This window comes from Propithecus coquereli, unplaced genomic scaffold, assembly GCF_000956105.1.
Source record: "Propithecus coquereli isolate 6110/MARCELLA unplaced genomic scaffold, Pcoq_1.0 Scaffold137, whole genome shotgun sequence".
In the NCBI taxonomy this organism is placed as follows: domain Eukaryota; kingdom Metazoa; phylum Chordata; class Mammalia; order Primates; family Indriidae; genus Propithecus; species Propithecus coquereli.
The window spans coordinates 8,401,608-8,406,998 of record NW_012137969.1 but is presented as its reverse complement, the minus strand read 5'-3'; positions in this window follow the sequence as shown (position 1 = coordinate 8,406,998).

The window sequence follows — 5,391 nt, the reverse complement described above, 5'->3', positions numbered from 1 at the left end:
GGCTGCTGCTGCTGCCTCCTGCTTCTATGTGACTCTGGGGAAGTCATTGCTTCTGTTTGGGCTTCTGTAAAATTAAAGAGTTGGACTTTCTTGGGCATTTTTAGGGACAGAGAGGCAATGAGGGGTGCAGGTGATCTGTTCACTTATTTGTGGATTCAACACACTTTCCCTGCGGCTGGGGACTGGATGCTGAGGCCAGAGGTGAACGTGACACAGGCATTTCTATGGAAGGGCTCACAGCCTCACGAGGACACGGCAGCACACACTTGAACACGCAGCACGGTGTGCTCTAACAGACGTGTGAGCGCCATGCCCTCGGCTTCTGTCGTGCGACGATGCAAGAGACAGACCTTCATGGAACACATCTGCATTTGACGAAAATTTATCAGCAAAAGTGTCGCCCACGGTGTTGCCCGCCAGCCACCTACGTGTGGTGTTTTGATGTATTAATTAAGGTGAGGCAAGTTGTTGTGACAGATAAGCTCAGAAGTTGTAATGGCTCAGCACGGTGGAGTTCTACGTCCTGCTTATGTAAGGTCTAACGGGGGGCGTCAGGGGAGACCCTGCTCCACACTGTTTTTCGGGGACCCAGGCTCCCATCATCTCATGACTCTGTTGTCACCCAGAGCCTCAGAAGCCACTGCAGAAGCCTCAGCGTCCAGCCAGCAGAGGAAGAGCAAGAGTGGATATCACACATGAAGTTTTTATGAGCCAAAGCTGGAAGTAGCCGCCTTCGCTTCTGCCCACACGCATTGGCCAGAACGGCTCACTGCAAGGGAAGCTGGGAAATGCAGTCCAGTGGGACAACCTCATAGGGTCGTCGTGACGATGAAATGATCTGGTATACATGACAGCACCTGGCACATCGTATTTGCCCAATGCGTCCATTTGTCCCTTCATTCATTCACTCAACAAAGTTCATTGAGCGCCTTCGTGGGCTAGCACCAGGAACCGGACTGAGAACCACCATCCCTGCTCTCTTGGGGCTTAATCGGATGAGGGAATCAAACAAAACACAAGGAAACAAAAAATAAGATCATCAAAGTTCAGAACCCACTGTGAAGGAAACAACCAGTGGTGGTAGAGAAGACACCCGCTTTGTATAAGTCAGGACATTTCATCTGAGAAGGTCGAAATTTTCAACAAATGCAGATGTGTTCTCTGAGGGGCTGTCTCTTGCATTGTCCCACAACAGAAGCTGAGGGCATGGTGCTCACACCTCTATTATAGCACCTTGTGCTGCGTGTGTGACCAGCACAGTTTGACCAGGGAAGGTGGGGATGTTTCATCTGAGACCTAGAGAATGGGCGGGAGCCGGCCATGGGGAGGGTGAGGACACACAGCAGAAGTCCAGGCAAAGCAATCACAGCACCAGAGGCAGGCGAGAGTGCGGGGAACAAAGGTCAGTGTGGCTAGGGCAGAGCAGGTGATGGGGACAGTGACCAGGTGAGGTAGTACAGACAGGAACGGCCAGATCACATAGGTCCTGTTGGCCGTGGGCAGGAGAATGGATTTTGTTCTAGATGGAGCTGGGAAGCCTTTGGAAGCTTTTACGTGGGGGAAGTGATATAATCTGATTGACATTTTGAACTACATCTCAGGCTGCTCTGGGGAGAATCAATGGCTGTTGGGCCAGAGTGGACACAGGACACTGGCGTGGAGGTCACAGTGGTGACGCGGGGGTGGGTGTTGGAGATGGGGGGAGTGATGCCTTCTACACACAGCTAGCAGGCAGAGTCTGCAGAATTGTGGATGGGTGAGAGGAAGAAGGGAGTCAGGGTGACTCTGGGGTTTGGGGGTTGGATAAGTACATGAGTGCTGAGAAGACTCAAGGGAGGGAAGGGGTTCAGTGAGAAATCCAAGAATCCTGCCACAGGTATTTTCAATTTGAGAAGCAGGTGAGGTGTCAAGGGAGGACTTGCTATCAGAGGAGGACGTCTCAGCCAGTGGTAGAATATCAGAGTCATCGGCATAAAGATGGCGTTGGAAGCCGTGAGAGCACACTGAGAGAGAGGGGAGGGAAGAGGCTCCAGGAGGGGGCCCTGAGGAACCCCACACTTCTGAGATCCTGTAGCGGAGAAGACAGTGAAGGTGGCGGAGAAGGAGCATCTGGGCGAGTAGGAGGGAAGCCAGGATCGTATGCTGTCATGGAAGCCAAGGGGAGAGGGTGGCAAGAAGGAGGGAGGGTGTGGTCCTCTGGCGTCAGAGATGCTGAACGGTGAAGGAAGGCCAGATGAGATTTAGCCACGTACAAGTCTTTGATTAGAACATGTCATGAGGCTAGGCACGGTGGCTCACGTCTATAATCCTAGCACTTAGGGGGCCAAGGCAAGAGGATCACTTGAGGTCGGGATTTGAGACCAGCCTGGGCAACATAGTGAGACTCTATCTCTACAAAAAATAGAAAAATCAGCTGGCATGGTGGTGTGTACCTGTAGTCCCAGCCAATTTGGGAGGCTGTGGCAGGAGGATCGCTTGAGCCCAGGAGTTTGAGGTTGCTGTGAGCTATGATGACACCACTGACACTCTAGCCCAGGCAAGAGAGCAAGACCCTGTCTCAGTAAATAAATAAAAAGAACATGTCATGAAGTGGTGGAGACAAAAGTAGGTTTGAGTGGTGATTTCTAGTTAAAGATGATGCACTGAACACACAGGTAACTTCTCTGTGTCCTTAAACTCCACTAAAAGGATAGTGAGTGGATATTTTTTAAGGCATGTGTATGAGTCTTGTATTGCTTACAAATTACCATAAACTTAAGTTGACTGAAGCCAAACAAATTAATTTCTGCAGTTCTATATATCAAAAGGAACACAGGTCTCACTGAGCTAAAAGCAAAATGTTGATAGGACTGCTCTAGAAAGCTCTTTCTGGAAGGGCTTTCTGGAAGCTACAGGGGACAGAATCCATTTCCTGGACGTTTCCAGCTTCCAGAAGGCACCGATGTCTCCCAGCCCGTGGCTCCCTCCCTCCAGCCAGGTGCATCTGTCTGACCCTGAGTCTAGCCTTACCCGGCTGTCCCTGACCACAGCTGGGAAAGGTTTTCAGGGTTAATGCAATGAGAGTGGGCTCACCTGAATAATTCAGCAGCCTCTCCCCATCTCAAGGTCCTGAACACACATTTGCAAAGTCCCTTTTGCCATGGAGGGTGACGTAGTCACGGGTTCTGGGGACTCTGACGTGACATTTGGGAGGGGCGTTGTTCAGAGTACAAATCAGCAGGAACGAATCAGCTGAAAAAGGAGGCAACGGCAGCACCATTCTGGACCCTGGAAGGCAGATAGATGCACGTGTGGTAACCGACTTAGCAGACTGAGGAAGTCGTCCCTTCAGGGAACCCTAAGCTGGTAGAGGAACAAGCCAAGAGCCCCAGAATTTACCCCACAAAACCCCCTAAAAGGTGCCCATAGAATAGACTAAGCACTTCTAGAAATGGGAGTAAAACTGGGCCGAAACCAGGGGGATTGGTTTAAGAAGGGCTCTGATCCTCCGACGTCCTGCCCCGCGCGGCACAGCTGGGCCTGCCTCTCCCGCCCCAGCAAAGCCTGGAGCTTTCTCTCCCCAGAGGGTCAGACACAGGGTTTCTGAGCTGGGGGGCACCGGGCGCTAATGAGGGGGCAGTTCTGAACCCCACCTGAATGTGGGAGGCCCTGGCCCCTCCTCCCTCTTCCCAGGCCTTTTCCCCTCTCTTGGCTCCCAGAACTGTGGGGTCTGGCCTCAACTTTCCAGAAGTCTCGGGAGATTCCAGAGTTTGCTCCTTTTAATCTCCAAATATATTAACGACAGGCATTTTGTTATTGTTCCCCCCTTCTTTTAGTTTTCTTTTCCCTGCACGGCTTCTGTGTCCTCCAAATTGCTTTCTCTCTGTTTGTATCAGTTCTGCCTTTTATCTTAGAGTCCGGCCAGCCAAGAAAAGATTACCAAGATGTGCTGGCCTCGGGATTTCCCAGTGAAACAGCCCAACCATTTCCTCACAGTGAACCCCTGAGTCAACAGGCCACCCCCATCCGCAGCACAGCACTTCTCATCAGCTTGCTTTTATAATTGTATTTTTATTTTTTAAAATTTGTTTACACTGAATTACAATGATCTTAAGTGGTCAGATTGTCAACTAATGTATACACCTGTGTAACTCAAGCCACACAGAGAACATTTCTGTCTCCCCAGAAAGTTTCATCATGCCCCAGTCAACACTCCCCTCCCCCCACCGCACACACAGTGGCAACCATTATTGTGATTTCCGTTGTTTTCTTCTTTTGTTTTGTTTTGTTTTTGTTTCTGGAGACAGGTTCTTGCTCTGTTGCCTGGGCTAGAGTGCCTTGGCGTCATCATAGCTCACAGCAACCTCAAACACCTGAGCTCAAGCAATCCTCCTGCCTCAGCCTCCTGAGTAGCTGGGAGTACAGCTGCATGCCACTAAGCCCGGCTGATTTTTCTATTTTCTGTAGAGATGGGGTCTCACTCTTGCTCAGCCTGGTCTTGAACTCCTGAGCTCAAGCATTTCTCCCGCCTCAGCCTCCCAAAGTGCTAGGATCACAGGTGCGAGCCACCATGCCTGGCCTCTATGGCTTTTGAAATCTCTTAAATATGAGACAAGCAGGGAACATTGACATTTGAGAAATGCCAGAACCAAAACAAACAGGAAAACAGAATTCGGAGGAAACAATATGCGGGGAAAAAATAACTCAAAAATAAAACCATTATTACTATGTTCAGAGATTTAGGAATATATACTGCAACTGTGAAACAAAAACTAGAAGCTATCTGGGGTGGGGGGAACCTATGAGAATTAACAAAACAAAAAGTTCTTGGATATTAAGAATATCATAGCAGAAATAGAAATCTTGTTTAAAAGGTTTAAGGCACCACAAGATCAAGGCACCACAGATTTGGTGTCTGGTGACACTCTTCTTAGACTGCCATCTTTTTACCATAATCTCACACAGTGGAAAGAGCTAGGGTCTTTCTGGGGCCTCTTTATAAGGGCACTAATCCCCTTCATGAGATGAGGGATCTGCCTCATGACCTAATCACCCCCAAAGGCCCCACCTCCTAATATATCGCCTTGGGGGTGAGGACTTCAACATAAGTATTTTGGGGGCACATAAACATTCAGAGCATAGCATAGAGCAAAGAGATAAAGATATATGTGTCAGTTGAAGTCCTCCAGCATACAGATGCTGAGATAGAGTTAGGAGTACAAGAAATTCTGGGGCCCTAATGCCTGGGAAAAATAAAAGAAGAAGAAGCCATATTGGCTGGGGAGAGTCTTCAGACCATGATGTAAAAGTAATAGCTGTGGCCGGGTGTGGTGGCTCACGCCTGTAATCCTAGCACTCTGGGAGGCCGAGGCGGGCGGATTGTTTGAGCTCAGGAGTTCGAGACCAGCCTGA